The sequence below is a fragment of the Balearica regulorum genome, chromosome 1, assembly GCF_011004875.1.
Source record: "Balearica regulorum gibbericeps isolate bBalReg1 chromosome 1, bBalReg1.pri, whole genome shotgun sequence".
Taxonomy (NCBI): domain Eukaryota; kingdom Metazoa; phylum Chordata; class Aves; order Gruiformes; family Gruidae; genus Balearica; species Balearica regulorum.
The window spans coordinates 122,711,991-122,733,690 of NC_046184.1; positions in this window are offsets into that span (position 1 = coordinate 122,711,991).

Consider the following 21,700-nt stretch of genomic DNA (forward strand, 5'->3'; position numbering starts at 1 on the left):
GGCTGAACATAGTGAATTCCCAGCTAATTGAAAGCAGATAACGAAAGTAATGCATTTACCTTGAAAAACATAATTTTCTTAATAAATAATTGAAATGGCAATCTTCTGACAGATGAAATAAGAAAAAAATACTAAATAAATTCAGGATTAATTCCTGTCCTATATATTATAGCATACTTAACAGTCATACCTTACGAGGAGATTAAAAACTATAAATCTTTTTTTCAGCACAGTCCCAGACAGTACTTTGGTCTAGAAAGTGCAAGGGCCATCTTGTTCAGGGAAATGTGGTTTCACTCATCATCAGCCCGTGTTTCTGTCTCCAGGTATCATACCCACGGAAAAGAATGCAGAAGCTGGAGGAAGAAACCAACTTCTGAAAAACGTAGAGAGTAGCCAGCGTGATCACAAATAATTTAATTGGCATCTTTGTAGGTGTTCACCCTTCTCATCTCCCTCCTTTCTATGAGGGTGGGCCAGCAAACCTGTTTTATGTTGCACTGGTAGGGAACTGTGGCTACTTCAGTCAATGGGCAATGATTTTCAGCTAAAGGGAAGTAACAGCTGAAAACATGTTAGCTTGAAACACTTGCAGATGATCTAAGCACGCCCTCCATTTTAAGGAAAAAATAGCGAAGGATCCAAACAAAAGCATATGGGTCCAAATATCCCGATGTGGGTAGGGCTATGACTTGGAAACCCTTCTGGATCTAGAAGCAGGTTCCTCCCATCTTTATGCAACAGGACAAAATTAAACTGCAGATCTGGACTCCACCAAAGTGTAGAGTTTTCAAAATGCAAAGGTGGATTTTATTTTTTTTTTTAATAACTTTAGTTTGGCAGTAATAATTTGTTGTGGGATTGTGGTTTGAGCGGAACAAAATGTTCACAAAGAGACATGAAACCTGACAATTTTCAATCTGTTAAACTGCAAAACCTGGCCATACTAATTAGAAGCATTATTAATCTGGTTTAAGTTTGGAATTACTTTTCAATGAATTTGCAGCAGGTTATGGTTTTGGGCAAAAGCCCTGGAATACTTGCTAGTTTCACAGATTTTTAATGGGAAAAAGGGAAGACCAAGGTGATTTTGCTTGAGTTGTGATTTAAGACTTTGGACTTGGTCAAACTGACAGGCTGCGAGGCCATGTGAACTAAAAGAACAAGTCCTGCAAATGGAAACTTTCCCACCAAGTGCAGCAGAGCTGCTCACAGATGTGCTTCCTGTCAGATAAGCAGCAAGAGATCCATCCAGCTTCTTCATAAAACCAAGTTCTATGAGGCCACAAAACGAGCTGAGGGCTATGAAGAGATGGGATAAATTGCTCTGAACCTCTAACTTCCTTGCTACTAAATGTTCACTGATTTGCAAGATCTGTAAGGCCTATTAGCATGGGGAAATTGCCATAAGCTCAAGATAAAGCTAAAAGAACAACTGCAGAAAAGCTTGACAGTGACTAAACATGGTGGCTGTGCTAGCTAAGACTTTTTTTTTCTTTTTCTTTTCTTTTCTTTTTCTTTTTCTTTTTCTTTTTCTTTTTCTTTTTCTTTTTCTTTTTCTTTTTCTTTTTCTTTTTCTTTTTCTTTTTCTTTTTCTTTTTCTTTTTCTTTTTCTTTTTCTTTTTCTTTTTCTTTTTCTTTTTCTTTTTCTTTTTCTTTTTCTTTTTCTTTTTCTTTTTCTTTTTCTTTTTCTTTTTCTTTTTTCTTTCTGTAAGAGCATCTAACAGTAAAAGCAAACTTTGGGAATGTTTGAGCACTCTGTTGTTTAAAGAAAGGTCTTTCTAGTCTCAGTGGTGAGACAGCCTGCTGGACAAACTCACTGAAAGTGAGTCATTGACAATCTATTTTCTCAGATTTTGTAAGGTTAGAATAGACCTGAGGGTCTTCTAGACAGATCTTCATTGTAACACAACCCATGGGACCTACCTTGTTTTCTTCCTGCTTGAAATTTTCCAATTTTAATGTTTTACAGTACTTTTTTATTTGTGAATAACTCTGGCAGTTAATTATCCTCCCCTCTGAAAAACTCTTGTCAAAATGAATGTAACTTCAGCATTAAACCATGGCACTTGTTAGATGTTTGTCCAATAATGGAAGGACCCCATTTCTGTGAAAGCTCTGCTATCTGTGTGGCTGGAACTCATTAATATCAAGTCATCCTTGAGCCTTCCTTTGGACATGTCACAGAAATTGAGCTCTTGAGTGTCTCTCTTTCAATCAAGTTAGTGGTGTTTTTTTTCCTGAATCCTCTCAATTTTTTTCAGGACTCTTTTCCTAAACACCAAAACAATTGTAGGAGCCATCACACCGTTGTGAAACACAGAGGATACCTTGCTCGTGAATGGACCCTGCTTTGCACAGCCAGGGGCTGTCTTGGCCTCTGTAGACACTGAGCTTGTGTTTGGCTGACTTTCGACCAGGATCTGGAAATGTCTTCAAAATCACTGATCCCCTCACTTGGCAAGTTTGGTCTCTTTTTGCTGTCCCTTACTTGTGCTCTGTCACCAGGAGCAAACCAGACTTATCTCCCAGCTCAGCTGTCACATCTTCACCATTCACCAGTCCCTCCCGGTCTCTGTCTTATTTGCCAACTCCATCAGCAGGGAACGGTTGTTAAAGAGTGAAGGGCCAAGAACCCAGGTCATGAGATTGACTGATTCCCCAAAGACATTTTTTTTTACCTATCAGTTGGTAAAATAGTCCAACAGTATTATTTACATCAGCACTGCTACCTTTACCAATTAAACTTGAACATGCACCAACATTATGAAATTATTTTAATAGGGTCTGGTTTTAATAAGTTTGTGATAATTTCAATTTAATTCTAGTTTTTGCCCACTTAATTCTTAATATAGTCCCTAAATAACCATTGTATTATTTTGTTCAGATTGATGTCAGGCTTACAGGCCTATATTTATTCATGTCATCTTAGTCACTCTCTTTAAGTGCTGGCACAACATTATCTTTCCTTCACATCTCTAAATTCTCTAGTGCTCCAAGACCTATTCAAAATCAGCAGCAGGGGTTCAGTGAACATCTTTGCCTCTTGGATACAAATTATTCAGGAACTGCCAATTAAAAAATTCTAAGTTTAGAAATTATTGTTATAAAAGAAAATATTGTTTTTCTTTCATAAGACACAATGCATTATCTGCCTTTTTGCCAGATATAAGTGGTAAATATTTACTCAACACTTTTATTTCTTTGGGCTTATTATTTGCAGTCTTAGCATGTCCATTTAGAAGCATGGTGGTAACTTTGTGATGGACTCATTTGTAGCTAGCATACTTTTAAAACTCCTGCTGACCATAGATTTGTACTTGTGTCCTTTTTTTACCATACTGGTGTAATTTACAGCCTGTCATTCATATTAATTACCATCAATTTACTCTTTTTTTTTTATTAGTGACTTCACTGGATGAAAGTCTTTAGTACAAGGTCTCAACTTATTAGACATCAGAGGACCCACTCCAGGGAGAGCCCTTGTGAACAGCCAGCAATAAGCAAAGCTTTGACCAAGCTCAAGCCTTATCAGGCACCAATAGTCACTTAGCAGTGAAAGACATTCCTCACAAATGAGGATTCGTTCATCTTAGTCATCACTGATCTGCTGTCATTAAACAGTTGTCAATCATCCACGTTTCTCTGTTTAAATTCTTCCTTGTGATGTTTTCAGTTTTCTGAAGCCAGGCTTACCAAAATACCCAATCCTGGCTGGGGTTGTATGATGATGATCCCAACAAATACGACCCAGCCATGATGACTTGTATCTATGCAGCCACTACTTTGCACTATCTGATCAGCTGGCAACCTATAAAGATACAGATCTAGCACGTAGTATGTTACACACCAGATTTTACCCACTCCATGTTTTACACTGCACATATTTAAATTATGCTATGTCTTCTGTATGGCTGGACATGCCATAAATGTGTTGGTAGATGCCATGGGAGGTCCCTCACTTGCACTGCACAGGCTGCAGCACCCATGACAATGCAGGTTTTTTTGTCCGTATGCATCATAATCCAGTGAGCTAAATTCACTCTTGCCTGTTGGCTTTGGAGTAGGCGTTAGTTGTACTCATCTCAGACACCATTTCTGAGGACGCTAAGCTATAACAATATGAGAATATATGTTCCTGAGTAGCTAAAAATTTGGAAGCAGGCCAAACCCCTTTTCACAAACAGTGCAATTCCTCCTTAGCTTTTGCTCAGCTGATCCTCCCGAAATACGCAGTAAAGATTGATTTAAACATTCCAGCCATGGGAATCTTCCCGCCAGATTTCAGCGACAGTGACCTGGTCAAGCTGTGTTTCTAAGGGAGCAAAAATTGTTCCCAATTCGCTATACAAACAATTACAGAATTTCTTCTGCTGGTATAGAAACATGTTTTTCCTGAACTTTTTGATTTTGTGCTAATGAAACAGTTGGACCTCCTCTTGCTTGTCACCCCTTTGCTCCATCATGGGACCTTCCTTCCTTCTCAGGAAGGTCGGTTCCTTCCCGAGACAGAGGCTCCCCAACCCGCCACAGCCCCTGCACTGGAGAGCAGATCCAGCCGAACCACAATCTAATGATAGCTGCTCTTGGCATTTTAAAATGGCCAGTAGTAATTTTGCTTATGAAATAAAGTTTCTAGCTGTTTCTCATGTAGCACAGGAGACAGCCAGTCTCAGTGCAGATGATTGAATTATTATAATGAAGCAATCATCCTTTTACTGTCAATCTACCCTTACTGTGACGGGGTTGTGCCAGGTGATAAACAGAGACAATAGCAAATGAAACTAAGGTATTGGCTGGCTCCCTCCGAAAAGTCCCCTCAGGTCTTTACAGAGGCATGGAAAGAGAGTCTAGGTTGGGCAAATGTTATGTGATAATTAGGATGAGGATAAAAAAGTGAAACATGAGGCCATTCTTCTTTGAATGCCTAATTAATTCATTACATTTATTGGGATAGTCTGGCTGGTTTTCCTATTGCTTTAATAGAAATGTGTCACTTCTTGAAATTCCTGGATTTATTTTCTTGTTGATATTCAGTTTTGAGTGAAAAGCACAGAAAGAATAAGTTAAATAAAAACAAACTGGTCATCTACTAGCAAAGGCTTATTCTGCCTGTGTTTGTTTTCTATATGTGTTTGTTGGATGATAATGGTGAGGCTGAGGCAGCCATCTTAACAATCATTCTCCAAAATGAAACCAAGCTGGGGCTGATGACTTGCTCTGACCACGGAGGTGGAGTCTACCTGAAGTGAGTAGTTACCCAGGGCTTGCATAAACCCAGGGCAGGATTCACCTCGCCTGGCTTTAGGAAGCTACAAGGTACGTGCCTGCAAATTGGCAACATACTCAGACTGCTTTTGTCATCAGTGGAGAAGAGCAAGTTCGTTCAAGGCCTTAGTCTTCTCTTCCTAAATTAGGTATCCACACAGTTGTCAGTTTTAATTAACCACCTTTACTCATTCTCAGCAGCCCTAAACTCTGTGGGCAGCACTGGTCCCCTCAGCAGGACCAGCCAAGGAGCAGACTCCTGCCCAAGCTGGGTGAGGCTGGCAGAGTGCAGGTCTAAGCCAGCTCATCATTTTGCACTGAATGTGCGGTGATTTCATCCATTTCTTTAGATTTCAGACCCTGAGAGAGACCAATGTAATTCTTGCAGCTCTTCCCTTCTGACTGTCTCGCCAGACTTGGAATGCTCTTCAGCCATTTGGGGACGTATTATACTTGCAAATCCATTTATTACTTTGACTTTGGCATTCTCATTAGAACCCTGGCTGTACGTCTGAACTATTACCCCAGCTTGGTTTACCTTTTTGTAAACTTTGCTGATATGTGAAGTGTTGGATGGGTCCTGTGTAAAGCATATTGTCCTATTAAAGAGTCTTGTAAACCCTGGAGATTAACCCCAATGTTTATGGAGAGTTATAGATGCTAATTCTTGCATAGTTATCATTCCAGAGCATGGCCTGGTAGCAAACATTCTTGCTACCCCACAGCATTTACGTCAATGGGATTTGTCCATGCTCTGATTCCTTAGGACAGAGAAAAGAAATGGTGGGAAAGTGAGGAATATGGGCATTTACCATCCTGGCCTACATTAGCTGGTCATAAAATCTTATAGCTATCACATAACAGGAGACCTCAGACTGGGAAATAAAAGAATGACCTTCCCCAGAGGAAGGTCTTGTCCTGTTGGAAAGAGAATTTTGTCTTTAGTTTTTGTTACTGTTCATGTGATGGGGCACATCTGTGTATGATCTCCTCTCCTCCTCGTCCTGCCAAACACACTGAGTTGGCAGCAGCAACCCTACAAACCTTCAGCTTCCTCAACAGCTGTAGGCATCTTCATCTGCACAGCACCCATCAGTTTCTTCTCTTCTGGGTTTAGCAGGTTTTTAACATCTGCAAGCTTCTGTCTGGTGGCGAAACAGCAGATAAAAAAGTGATGAACTCAACTGTTTGGTGTATGTGGGTGTAACTGTAGGACAATATATTCTGTGTGTTCATATAAATATGTATATATGTTGGTTCAATGCATTCATGTGTGTGGGTGTGCATGTGTTTATACATGTGCGTACACATACACGCACACAGTTGGGTGCATATTATACATCTAAAATAAATCTGAGCAAATTCAATTTGCCTGGGCTGACACCTAACTATACCACTGCCTCTGTCGATATCTCAAACAGCTAACTTTGTAGATCTCCATAAAGCTAATCCTACCAACTTTTTGGTGGTACAGAAGGCATATTTTGGGTGATATAATTTCCGTAGGAGACAACAGATACATAAATTACGACATTCAGTGGAGCCACAGTTAGCTCAAGAATTTGAATTTTATTGATAGATGGAAGGAGATGATGAGGCTGGAATGACAGTGCAGCTCTGACCAAGAGCTTTGAGAACAGCTGCCAGCCAGAAAAGAACATCTCCTGATGTTGATTATTCCTGTCTTCAGGAGAACAGGTCTTTATATTTTTTTAAATTTTTGTCTAATTTGATAAATAAACAGATACCATCAATAAATTAACTGGCCTTATTATCTTCTTAATTTGACACAATCTTCTGGATTCCAAATTTTGGCTGACTAATGTGATTGAGTGAGGTAGATGGATATTAGTCATCCTCACATTAGCCAACTCAAAACCAATTTTTTTGATGGAGAAGGATTCTTGGAAGCTTGAATGAAGAGAAGAAGTGCTCTATACGATTGGGAAACCAAGAGGCAATAACAGGATAATTAAAGGAAAGCAGATCATACACTCCTTTTTGGTCAGACTGCTACTTGACAAAGCTAGGCTAATAATTTGTCAGCAAAAAATCTGATTAATTAAATTTCTTTTTTTTTTCTTTTAAATGTGTTTCCAAGAGACCTCATTATTTTGATTTCATTCATTAACCAACAATGCTTTCTAGATAATTTTTGAAAGAACATTTCTTACTCTTTTGGTCTAGAGCAGGTGACAGTAAGTAAGATATTTATGATGCTCAGGTTACATGTTTAGCCATTTATCATGCTTCTGCTATCTGCTTAAGAAAGAGCAGCTTAAAGATTCAGGTTTCTAGTAACTGTATCTATTACCCAGCTATATCTATGATGTAGCATAAAGGCAGGTACACTCACCTGTGTAAGAAGATTTTATGTGCAATGTAGATGATAAAAAAGACATGTTCCCTTTGGCTCTTGGAGCATGCTGGAGCTCCTGGTTTCTAGTAGCAGTTAAATCTTGGGAAGCTCTTTCCCTTAGTCCCCTTGCTGTGGCCAGCCTCAATAAACAGATATGACTCAGAGAGCTGTGCTTAATAACTCTGGCCTCCATGATGACCTGTCTTCATATCCTTAGCAGTTGATTGTGCTCCCAAATTAAAAACCTAAAAGGATACCCTGGTAAAGAGCCATGGGCATCCAGCTCTAGGTGGTGCTAGGCACAGCCATTTTGCACAGAGTAGCATGCAGCTAGTGGGTTTTTTTCCAATGTTTATCCAATCAGAAATACTCACCAACTACCTTATGATTACCTAGTGCTTCTGAAGGCAAGATTTGCCCTGCCTTGTTTAAAAAAAAATTAAAAAAAAAAAAAAAAAGAACAAAATGGCATCCAGGGTTCACTTCTCAGTATTTAAAACTGCATCTACACTACCTTGCAGAGTGATTCTTGGGCCCTCATGAGAAGACTGTCTCCTGGCTGTGCTACTAACCTTCAGGTGCAGCCTCAGGTTGGTCTGTCTTGTAACTCCTGGGAGGAAACATGGGTGCACATGGTGTTTCAGGCCCTGTTTATAGTGCAGCCTGTGAGCAGCAATGCAAAACCTAGCAATCTTTTCTATCAGTCTTTCTTGGTTATCCTTTGTAATAATTACATCCTCCTGTGAGCAGTTGTGTGGGCACTGCATGGAAGTTTTACTGATAATGGTTGAATTTCACCTCTTGCCCTTTCACAACATCTCATTTAGGAAACTTGCCTAGCGTAGGAGCAGCTTCTGTGTCATGCTGACCCACATGCTTGCACCCGGAGCATGGGTTACAGTGAGAACAAAGCCATAACACCAGCAAAGAGCTAAAGACATTTTTGCCTTTGGATGACTAAGAAATTTGGGTTTGTTATCTCAAATAGCTAAAACGCAAGGAGCCAAAATTACTTCATCTTGGAGTGGTGCAGACTTGGATGAAGACAGCTCCTCCACAGAGGGAGAAGAAGAAAAGCTCCCCTTCCCAATCATTTATTAATTTCATGCCTGACATGGGATGGCTGATAGCGTTAAATAACATATCCATTCATTGCATTTACACATGGGAACTGACTGCGGCGGGTGATCTTGCTGCAGGGCGTGGACCAGGGTGCTGCATGCATTTTCTGTGGCTGTGCAGCATCCTTCCGAGCACCACAGCCTGAAGCCTGGGGCTACCAAAACAGCAGCCAGGCATGGGCTAAGTGCACTGCACCCTGCCTAAGTAGATGGTCTCCCCACAAGAAAAGAGAAAACATATATCTTGTAAAGGGTGTGGTGACAGAAGGCTGGCAAGTTTTGCTCATATTCTGGGAGCCGTAGTGGTCCCTCATGATTGGTCTTCCCATCATTTTTCTCTCAGTGGAGTTAATTTAGACATTTGCTTTGCAAAAAATGTTATGTGCATGCCCTGCATGCTCCGCTTGAGCAGGAATTTCTTCCATGGTCACAGCAGGTCTTTGCAGGAGTAAGGGAGGCTCTGGGAGCATCTGCAGTCTCACTCCTTGCACGTGCCCAAAGGGAGTGTAAAAACTTCTGGGCTGCTGTGCAGGGCTCCCTCTGCAAAGCACTTGGTGGTAAGGTGAGGTGGTGAGCAGCAGATAGGGCTTTCAGCATTATGGAGAGCGCCTGAAACTTCAGGATTTCCTAGTCACTAACAAATGTACCTTTACTTGATCTGGTCTATTTCTTCCTCAGTGAAGAAAAGAGAAAATGTTGTTGATTGGGTCTGTAAAGAAGACTAATCAGGAAGAAACCAGCAGAGCTGAGCAGCTTGCAAGCTAAAGCAACATGTAGCTATTGAGTTTGGTCCAGGTGAATAATTGCTCGATTGTGCAGTTACTGGAAAACATGTGGTTTGAGGAGCAGTGCAAGCGGTTTGTCATAAAGCCTCGGGAGATACTGGATTCCCACTAACTGTAGGCTCCCTCACATCCACCAATGAGCGGGGAGCCTCTGGGGCGGGGAAGGGGGAATGCCGGCTGCATGGCCAAGGGTGGTGGACAACACAGACCCCGAGGATGCTGGCCGTCCCCTGGCTGCCTGGTGGTGGGAAAGCCAGCCCGTGTTCCTGTTGGAAGTGGAGGCTCTTTGTGGAAGCCAAGGCTGCGGCATCACCAAGTGAACAAAAGGTGGCTGCCTCAAATGAAGACAATTTGGTGAATCGAATGAAATCAGTAAAAGAATTATGTTGTTTAGAAACATGCCACTCTGCCTTTCTGCTTGTGAGGGTGTTGAGGTTATAGCCCACAATGATGACCACAGAGACAGCAACCAGTAGCTCATTGTTTGTTGTTCCAAGCAATTGTTTGTCGCAATTGGTCTGTGACTGATTGTTAAAAAATCTATTGCCCATTTTTAAAATGGACTCCTTCTCCCATACGTGAGCTTGTGGTGCGGGGCTTTAGCCGGCTGAGCACTGGCAGGGGAGGCTGCTAGTAGGTTGGCTTGAGTTTAACATTCATACCAGCTCCAGCCTGCCTGGGCTTGGGTTAGCGTTGAATGGGCCGTGGCTTAGCTGGGGCTGCCCACAGCTGCTTCCCTGCTTTGGCTCTGCACGGGGCCTCCTTCGGACGAGCAGGGCTGGAGGGATGTGTAAGTCAGCTTGTCTGGTCTGACCTCTGAATGGTGTTTTCCTGCTTGGATGAGCACAGCAGAAGGAGGAAGATGCAGAACATGGGAAAGTGGTGAGAACCTCCCTTGATGAGCCAATTACTCAGACTTTCCCCCTCTGATTGTGTCAGGTGCCTCTTTCAAAACCTTAACTCACACTATTAGGAGTTTAATTTTAGGCTGATGCCTCCCACATATGGCTTTTATACTGTGGGAAGCCTTCAGACATATCACACTTAATCTGTTTATCCTTACTCATTTTCTTGCCATGCTTGATATTTGTTTTTAATCAAGAACAACTTTTCTGTCTCATGCATTCATCCAGTGAAATGGTAATGTGCAGTTCTGCTCCAAGAAGTGACTGTGTGCTCGCTGTGTCAGTTCAAAGCTGGGATTGCTGGGTTGGGTGGCAACATGGCTTTTTCTTCTGCCGCCCCTGAACAGCCAGGACAATTCTGGGGCAGTAAAATGAATTATATTTTATTTCATTTCATGTCTCATCAAAAGAAACGACAGATAAATTCCCTATCTGTGGCCAGCCCTGTAACACTTTGAGGATACTTGTAGGACTTTTCCAAGGGAAGGAGTTAGTAAGGACAGAAAGATTCCTATTTGAGTGACACTGTCCACCTGCTCAGAAAATCTACAGCGAGTGAAAGCTTGGCCCTTCAGAAGACAGCAGCAGCTTTGCTACAGACTTTCATAAAACCAGGATTAAACTCGTCTACTTTTAACACAAACTAGGCAGATTTTGCACCCAATACATCCGACACACTTTCCATTGAATTCACTAAGTAGCTGAAATGGGTTCTTGGATCTGAAAGATGGTAAACTCAGAGCCGCAACCATATTTTGCTGGTGAGCCTACACTCTCATATAGCAGCTGATGTTGCTAAGGCAGAAGTACTTGGAAGACAAATGCAGATGTTTTATTCCTGTAAACCTGGAGGAAGAACTGGATTAAAAAAAAATACTCTCTTGCTTCTCTTACAGTCATTGAAGCCCTGATGGAGAGAAAGGAAAATGCTCGTCCACAGCATGTATACATACAGTATGAGTTTGAAGGGTGTTAGAGTAAATAACTTCTGCGAAAGCAGCTTTGTAAGAAGTTAAGGAAAAAAGGTGGCATGTGGATTTTTTTGTTCAGCCATCACATTTTAACCTGCTCCTTGACTTCTGTTTGCTATTTCAGGGAATGTGAGCTGTGTTTGGGAATACCTGACACACACATCAGGTATTTTCCATGTCAGAGTCACCATTTAGGAGATATCATTGTTTTTCAGCACTTGCTTTTGTCTGTTAGTGAAAGAGATGAGTGAATGAATCTACGTTCCCAGCAGAGCTGACCGGGTGGGATGGACATCCTGTATGCAGATGCAGCCAGACACCAGCGCTTTAAAACTCCTTATCTTTCACCTTCCATTTTTGCATAGAAAATGTCCTGCAAAAAGTACATGCCCTGAAGGGGTCAAGGGCTAGGTGAGACATAACCATAACTGATTTTTCATTTACCCACCTCCTCTTGCAGAAACCATCCTCCAAGCTTCTTTCTTTAACATCTTCCCTGCTCTGGTTATAAGGGGCATTTTTCTGTGGTGCATCCTGCACCGACGTCAGTCTGTTCCTTCTCTGCTTCTTGGCGCACCAGCTCCGACATGGGTGACCGAGACGAGCCGCACCGCAGAGCTGTGGTGTGACGCTGCCGGTGCACGGCGGGAGGAGGAGAGGAGGAGAGGGCACCGTGGGCTGCCGTTTCACTCAGCCATAGATGTAAAGACAAGATTTAGCAGATCTGTGTGTAATTCCTGGGTGAGCAAAGCCCTGGCCTGGTGCTTATCAGCTTCTTAGGGCCCACAGCCTGGGTGCTGCCTTGGTCCTCGTCTGGCTGCTGGGTCTGATGAATTAAAAAATTACCTACCTTTTGCTCTCCTGGAAGATGCTACAGTCGTGGGACAGCTGGGAAAGTGGTGACGTTACAAAAACCGGAGAGTGACCACGGGGCAGCTGGAAGGGAAGAGATGCTTAGTCAGAGGGTTTGCTCTTCTCTGGGCCAGAATTTCTCCCTGGCTCAAGAGTTATCCCAGTATTAACTCAATGTGCCTCCTGTTATGGTCACAGGCAGTTTTGGTTTTGGCTTCTGTCAGCAGCCACATAACTCAATGACTATTTCTTTATAGAAGTAACCATTAAGGACTCAAACTATTTGACACTCCACAGGCAGGTGCAAGAAATGACAAATAAAAAGTTCAAAACATCAGTAAAACTTCTAGATCAAGGATGAGATTTGATTTTTTTGGTTTGTTTTTCAGACAGAAACAGAAAACACATCCTTAAACTTTGATCTGCTTATATGTCATTAGCTAAAATGACTATAATCCTAGGTTAAAATAAAATGTCCTTCTTAAGTCGTTTTTAAGTTAGTCTTACCTATATTTCAGTCAGGTACTGAAGAAGCAAAACAAAGCAAAGCAGCTTTTCAGTCTCATAAATCAAAAAGCTTTTCCCATCATGCTAAAGCTTTGTGCCAAAATTTATTTTACAGATAAATGTACACATGTGCTCTGCCTGAAACACCCACAATTGCTAGAAAACACAGAGAGGCTTTGAAGGATTGAAACAGAGCATGGGACCTGCAAATAGAGCTTGCCTAATAAGGGGCTTTTTTTTCAGTTCATTGGCAGTACTGAAAGAACTAAAACACAATTTGTTTCAGGTTGCCCCAAAATGAGAATATTCAAAGTGTTTTGGATGAACAGAAGAGTGAAAAAAAATCATTTGTGGGCGAACAAAACGGCTTTTACTGTGCCTGAAATCAAACATTACAAGTAGTTAAGTCAAACTGGAACCTTGTTTTCAGTCACAAAAGCATAGCATTTCATCTTAAAGATACGAACATTCAGTTGTTTTTTCACTTTGTCAGGGTCTTTTAAAGTCTTATGTTTCAGACCAGTCCAACTAGGCAACGTTGGACATAAATTAGAACTTATTTTTGTCAATCTGTGTCAGCATTTTCCAGGAAAAAATTATAGCCATAAATGCCATCCATCTGTCCAGCCAGAAACCATGATGTTACCTGCTTCTAATTTGTATAATGAGTGTGATTCACCAATGGCATGGAAATGTTAGGAAATTATCACCAACTCTCAGTCTTACAGCAGACCTCTAGACTTTCATCCTTTTAGGGTAAAATTGTACTGAAAAATAGAAAGACGACACTAGTCTCCACTACCTCTTTGGGGAAAGTTTTTTTCTGAAGTGTCAACTCCATCTCCCATGTAGCTACGTGAATAGTGGAATCTGCTAGTGCTGCCTGGCATAAAGAAGTTTGTTGATCCCAAGTGAACAAGGTCTTGAATGTTGTAATCAACTAGCATTTTTCATGGTGGGAAATCTTACCTAAAATACATTATGCAACAGAGTTTTACCATCCAGTCCTGGGGTTATGCAGAAAGCTATTGAAAACGCACAATACATGCTATTTTACATAGTAATGTTTTATGTGCAGCACATTTTCTAAGTTATTTGCTCTGCAAAGACCTGTGGTAAAACATATGTTGGCCTTTAGTAACATTTCCTTTTTGTTTTTTAATTTGCAGTGTATATGGTTGTTGAAGAGCCAGTGCTTTCCTGTGGCAGCCCTGCATTTGAGAGCCAATATGGGAACAGAAGACTCATATAATGGGGAATGAATATATCTGTCAACTTCATATTTATTTCTGGCATATTAATGCATATCATGGGGTGAGATCCTCAGTTGCTGAATATTGGGCCCCTGTGTGTTTCCTCTGTATAGCATACAGTGAAGCCCAATGGTTGTGATGCAACAATAAAACAAACCCACTAAGCCTGGAGCAACTGCAGTGTTTCATAACCCAGAACATGAACACAGTGGTGCTGCCAGGACTGTCAAAGCAGCTGTGCAGACTCCTGACCCCCGGGGGAGTTCGACATTGCACCTCAATCAATGGAGATAAGGGCTTTGTGAGAGTCAGCTTTTGTGTTAATTAGAATAACTGAGATGCTTGTCTGTTTTTTCTTTTGATCTCTATCATCCGCGGATACGCGAGCTCAAGCTGGAGAGTATGCCTTTGACTAGGAAGCCAACAGTGGTTTTTGTTTCTTCCTATTGTCCCACAGGACTAGCTCCCTGGACACAGCGGAGGAGGATTTCCAGAGAGTTACTCAAAATCTTTTCTTTGCTGGAGATTGTGCACAGCCCAGGAAACAAACACAGAGGAGGGCATGGAAATGCAGCAGACATTAAAAGCACTATCATATGCTTCTTTTCCATTCTCAGAAACCCTGCTTGTACACTCTGTTCTCAACGAGGAAGAAGTTGTGGGGGTGAGGGCAAGGCGGGTGTCTTTCAGTTCACTGAGGAAATGACTTATCTCTGCCCTTCTCCACATAGGAATGGGAACCCTACAGGGGAATTCAAAGGGATGCACAGTCCCAGAAGGCTGTGCTATTGGTAAAATACGACGCTTTGCACAACTTAAGAAATGTAGCAGACGTGCATTAAATCATACCCATTGATGGGAAAGACATTTCTACCCTGGGTAAGATCACGTCTTTGGTTCTGCAGATTTACTGCTTGGCTGTGGGGGGGCTCATGGAAAGTCCTGAGTACTCTGGCACAAGCCATGCTGTGGAGGTGAGGAAGGCTTGCACCTGCCTTGGGCTGGACCACTGTCAGAGGGCAGTGTAACTCTCTGACATGATCCAGTTCTGGACTATAGAGGACAGCTACTCAGAAACTGAGTCTGGTAACAGCAAGTTGATGAAAAACCCAGAAAACAGTTTAAAAAAAAATCTTTTTCAGTTCCAGAGAAGTCTAGGCTCCTGCAGGAACTCAGTTCCTGTTATTTATTTGCATTGTGTTGCTGCCTGCAGGACCTACTGAAATGGCTGGCACATTAGCAGTGGAACCAGTTGCAGTGACCTTCTGGCCAGAAGTTGAGCAAAGAATACAGAAAACAGATGCAGAGGGTGCTACTGACAGAGGGGCACTTACTGTTACGGTAACACACTACAGTGTAAAATTGCTCAAGGTATAATTTTGGCATGTCCCAGTCTTCACTCTGGCTGAGGAAGACTACGCCTGACAAGGTGATGGCTGAAGATTGTTTTGGTTTGGTTTGTTTTTTTTTCCATGGGTACCATTGCACAAAGTGAGGACCTGAGACTGTCACCAGGACCTTGATGGTCCACACAGCCCTGATGGGCTTCCTATGACACTGTAGTGTCTATGCTGGAGATCTCTGGGGGCTAGGGCCCCTCACCACTCAGGGTGGATGGAGTCTTGAATCCTTTATCAAAAATCTTCTTCCTCAAGAAGAATAAGGGAAAAAATAAGGGATTGTTGATCTGCTTGAGGGTAGGAAGGCTCTACAGAGGGATCTGGACAGGCTGGATTGATGGGCTGAGGCCAATGGTATGAGGTTCAACAAGGCCAAGTGCCGGGTCCTGCACTTGGGTCACAACAACCCCAGGCAACGCTACAGGCTTGGGAAAGAGTGGCTGGAAAGCTGCCCAGCAGAAAAGGACCTGGGGGTGTTGGTCGACAGATGGCTGAATATGAGCCAGCAGTGTGCCCAGGTGGCCAAGAAGGCCAACAGCATCCTGGCTTGTATCAGAAACAGTGTGGCCAGCAGGACTAGGGAAGTGATCATCTCCCTGTACTTGGCTCTGGTGAGGCTGCATCTCAAGTCCTGTGTTCACTTTTGGGCCCCTCACTACAAGAAAGACATTGAGGTGCTGGAGTGTGTCCAAAGAAGAGCAACGAAGAGTCTAAAGCACAAGTCTTATGAGGAGTGGCTGAGGGAACTGGGGGTGTTTAGCGCCTGGAGAAAAGGAGGCTGAGGAGCGACCTTATTGCTCTCTACAACTACCTGAGAGGAGGGTGTAGCCAGGTGGGTGTTGGTCTCTTCTCCCGAGTAACAAGTGATGGGACAAGAGGAAACGGCCTCAAGTTGTGCCAGAGGAGGTTTAGATTTGATATATTAGGGAAAAAATCTTCACCAAAAGGGTTGTCAATCATTGGAACAGGCTGCCCAGGGAAGTGGTTGAGTCACCATCCCTGGAGATATTGAAAGACACATAGATGTGGTGCTTAGGGACATGGTTTAGTGGTGGCCTTGGCAATCCTAGGTTAGTGCTTGGACTTGATGATCTTAAAGGTCTTTTCCAACCTAAATGGTTCTATGGTTCTAAATCCATGGGTGAGAGAAGACTGAAGGACAGTATAAAAGCAGCAAAGGTGCATTGTGTGAGTAAGAAAATCACTGGACAGGTCGGTCTGTATGGTGTGGCACCCAGCTAAACTGTGATACCATGCACTTTTTATCTCAAGCAACAACGTAAAAAAACTTCATGGTCACTTTACAATTTTTCAAAAAAGACCCAGGCGGAGACACATGTCATGTGAAGCACAGGGAAAGTAAGTGGGATTTTGGTTTTCCAAAGGCAAGCAAGCATGATTTTGGCAACTGCCAGAGACACACGTGATTTCCTCCTAACCCTTCCATCCCAAAACAAGTGGCACTTGGCAGAGACAATCTCAGCCAGTGGTGCTGTGGGAAGGTACCCCGTCCTCACCCTTCTGTTCATAGGAAGAGAGTCCTGAACAACAGCAATCATTTCCTGCTCAACCTTTCTCAGATGACTGATTCAGTCTTTTTATGGAGCTAACCCATCCACAGATGTCCTTTGCTCCACAACCAGAAACGATTTTCTGTTGTCTTTTTTGGGTTTTGGTTGTGGGGGTTTTTTTGCTTGCTCCACACCCACCCAGCCCCTCCATGGTGCCATATGGCAGACAGACCCTGTGTGCCTAAAGCCCATCATGGCACTCTCAGTGGCTCAGCATTGCCTGAGAAAGTCATACATTGAAATGTAGGGCACATGACTCTGTCTGCTTTGCTCCTTTCACCAGCGATACCAGCTCAGAGAAGGGGTTTCATGGCAGCTAGTATCTCCAGTGGGTTTGGATCTCAGTCAAGAAGAGGGTGGGACTGTGAAGCTGCAGACAGGGTGGGTGGGTGGGTGGCCTGGGAGGTCAGTGGGACCATTCCCTGCCCTGAAGCAAGCCCAAGTGTGTCTGCATTGCCCCTGGCAGCCTGCTCATTCCCAAGAATTTGGGATCAGCTCCCCACTTCTGTGCCTGAAGTCTCTCAGAGATCCCCAGCGTAGCTACCCCATGCCAGAAACTATGTGAATTTCAGCATTTAATATTGTTCTGAGTATTATTTAAGGCGGAATCCTTTTTCTAGCTTAAACAAATTATTCCTTCATCTATTCCCCATAAGTCATGAATTTCAGTCTCTTGCAACTCCTGTCACTCCTCTTTCCTCTGTGGTCCCATCTGCCTGCATCGTTCTCAGAGCCTGGTGCCAAGGTCTGGGCACTGGGCTGCTGCTCAGGGCTCCTCAATGCAGAGCAGAGCAGAGTAATTGTTTACAGCACTTGCTGGCATGTCCCAGAATGACGTTTGCCTTTTTTCCAACAGTATCACATTGTTGATTCATGCTTGCTCCCTGCTTTGCTCTGACCCCCCAGCTGGTTTGCATAGCAGCCCAGTCCATCTCGCCAGCTTGTCCTTCTTCTGGGCACCCAAGTTTTCCTTCCTGAATGCTGCCCTCCACATCTGTCTTGCAGAGTTTCACTCTGGTGATTTCAGATTTATTTTATTTTGTTTTATTTTTTTATTTTATTTTATTTTATTTTATTTTATTTTATTTTATTTTATTTTATTTTATTTTATTTTATCTTGTTTTTATTTTATTTTGTTATCTTCTGAGAGGCATAGACTGATTGTCTAATAATTTGGCTGAGTATTTTTCAGGGTGTCAAACTTTGGTTGACTGCTCTATCATTCCCCAGGTGGTCTTTCTCCTCCTTTCTAAAGCCAAGTACCATGCTTTGCCCTCAGTTAGTGAATCCTACATCTCAAAATTCATTCACACCTGGCTTATTGGGAGCACTCTCCCTGGGATTGCTAGGAGCACCAGCAGTAAGCAATGAGTACATGGCCAGTCTTGTAGGCAGATCTACACACATACCAAAAGAGGTGTGACCAGCAGGTCGAGGGAGGTGATCCTGCCCCTCTACTCCGCTCTTGTGAGACTCCACCTGGAGTACTGCGTCCAGCTCTGGGGGCCCCAGTACAGGAGAGACATGGAGCTGTTGGAGCGAGTCCAGAGGAGGCCATGAAGCTGATCAGAGGGCTGGAGCACCTCTCCTGTGAGGAAAGGCTGAGAGAGTTGGGATTGTTTCAGCCTGGAGAAAAGAAGGCTCTAGGGAGATTTAATTGAGGCCTTCCAGTACCTGAAGGGGCCTACAGGAAAGATGGTGAGGGACTGTTTATCAGGGAGTGTAGTGACAGGACGAGGGGTAATGGGTTTAAACTAAAAGAGGGTAGATTTAGATGAGGTATTAGGAAGAAATTCTTCACTGTGAGGGTGGTGAGGCACTGGAACAGGTTGCCCAGAGAGGCTGTGGATGCCCCCTCCCTGGAAATGTTCAAGGCCAGGTTGGATGGGGCTTTGGACAACCTGGTCTAGCGGAGGGTGTCCCTGCCCATGGCAGGGGGATTGGAACTAGATGATCTTTAAGGTCCCTTCCAACCCAAACCGTTCTGTGATTCTATGATTACTGGCCAGCTTTCAATGAGGCGTGTTCCCAAAAAGCAGTTTGCTGCTTTCCAACATACAGCAAAAATGGTGTCATAGGAAGAAAGGCTGCTGCAAATAAGTGAAGTCAAAATCTGCTGTGTAATTCTGGGAGCTGAATTTGTCCCATGAGAAGTGGGTCTCCATACATGGGTCTGGGAGCAATGCCTGAGCTGACCAACAGAACTGCTGTCTTTGGCTGTATTTTTGGAAAGTGTCACAGGGAGTTAGCTCCTCAAAAAAAAAAAAAAAATAAATTTATATATATATACAGTGCAGCATCCTCACATTCACCTCTTCTAAAACGTCTTCTGGTGGAGTTCTGCCCTGTTCCCTTGAGATTCACTGCTAAATTTTCTGAATTTGGGAATGATGTAATTTCCTTGATCTTAGCCTGGTCCCCCAGCCACCTAATCCTGTGCTACTTGCACCTACCCACATGACTTAAATCCCTGTGCGATACCTTTTACAGGCGCCTTCTTTAAAGATAAACATATGTTATAACAATAGTAAAATAACACATTACTCTCGCAGGCCTTCACACTCGTTAACACTCATCTGGATCTATGCAACCTCATTTTTATGTCTATAATTTTATTTCCATAAATTTTAAATCCTTACCTAGGCTGTGGGATTTAATCACAGGTAACTAATGCCTTTCTTTATGAATCTTACTGTTGGTGCACTTAACTGTAGTGCAGAGTACAAAGCGCAAGAGAAAATTTCTTTCCTGGGGACCATATGTTAAAAGAATAAAGCTCTGACTTAATGCCATAGCCTTGCAGAGTAGCACAGTCAACAACCACTATTAGATCATGGGATAAATATCGACAAGTTCCAGAGTATTGTTTAAGCGTGTTGCTATAGTAATTTGAAATTTTGTTCTATCAGCTACTAAAAAAGGGGGATGAAACAACATGTTGGTATTTAATTCTTCCCGAATTTGCTGCGTTGGCAACACTCAAACCAGAATCGTCTGCTTTTAAAAGAAAAGTGGAGCATGGGCATCTCTAGGCCAAGTTACTCTGCATGGGCTTCCACCCTGGAAATTATTTTTTCATATTAATGGAGAAGAACAGTCTTTTCCCTGCTCACTCAGCCAATGCTTTAAGGTTCACAGCTCCAAACCAGATGACACTGCCTATTTTTGGAGCCACGTCACTTTATAATTTCATGTGAAGGGTAAGTGTTTTAATGGGTAGTTGCAGAAGGGCATGCGGTCAGGTAGCGAGCTTTCCTGAGCAGCAAACACTGAGGCTCTTAAGCACAGCACAGGAAGGCATGTATCATCCATAATGTATGTACGAGCCCAGAGCAGACTTTCTGCAGAGTGAAAGGGTGGTGTGACTGCATGAGGGAACAGCAGAGACAAAGGTCAGGAACCTGGGCAAGCCTGAGGGGACTAGATTAATTGTAGGATGCGACAAAGGATGAAGCGTTGACTCTTATCCAAGTTACTTCTTTGTAGCTGTAGTAATCGTGTGAGGCTCGTGTCCTTTAGCAGGACCCAACAAACTGACTGGTAATAATTTTCCCTTGCTTCTTATGCATTTCCTTCCATACCCTTAGCAAACCACAGTGCAATCTTCTGAGACTGCATCAGTCCCCTCCTGCATGTACAAAGTTGCTACAAAGAGTGTGTAATTTGAGAAAAAGGTTGTTTTGCATTTTCTCTGAAGTAGGCAATATTCTTTTGCCCCTCCATTTTTTACTGTTACCTTTATAACCAGTTAAAGGTGTCCTGCTAGGTAGTTTCTTCGGATTTTACAGTTACTCTTTCTCAATATAAAGCTGTAGTTTAACTCTCAGCATTTTTTAACACTAAGGCTCTGGAAGGGAAAGTGCTTTTTGGTCTGTAGTACACACATTGTGCTGGTCTGTAAGGCAGCAGACGGGTGGTCTGTGGATGCATAAAAGTTAGAAAATCAAAGCATGCCCATACACATCTGAGAAACAAACAAACTGGGGCGGGGGGGGGGGAAGCAGACTTAAAAATTAACAACTAAAGTTTAGTATCAGTTGCATTTGGCTGCAGAGGAAAAGCAAATTGGCAGCACTACACAAGCCGGCTCTTGATTGTTTTTTCAAGATGATGTATAGCTTTTGGAATAAGGAATGTTAAAAAGCACTCTTGGGTAGTATTGCCCACACTGTTGCATAAGAGTTATAGAGAACTGCAACGCCACCATGTGAAAATTGGTATGTGCCTTTGTCTAAATGTCTGGAGATGGTACAATTGCTGTTGTGTCTTTGATTTGGCACTATACTGCTAATTATTTAATAGATGGTCATTTGCTCTGAAGTTACTGCGGACAGGCCTTTTATGGCAAACACTGATAAAAGTGAACTTCATCAGCTCAGGCAAGCCAGGAGTTGTCGCTCTGGTGAGTCTTGGTACCTGCCTGGGCACACTCGCTGTCCTCACGACTCTCTCCAAGAGCAACCCTGGAAGGGTTAAATCTCTCCATCGCCAGCGACCGACTCACACCCCTGGGTGCAGCCTTCCTCCCAGGAGCAGCCTTTCCCCCTTCTCAGTGCTCAGAAACCGGGAGGCTGGCACCCTGCCCATGGCTTGTTTGTCAGAAACTGGGATCCTTTCTTTTCTGAGTGTGTGGCCGAAGAGCAGTGAGCTTGCCTGGCCTGGCCTGACAATGTACTGCGATGTCCTGGGGCTGGAAGTGTTTCTTACA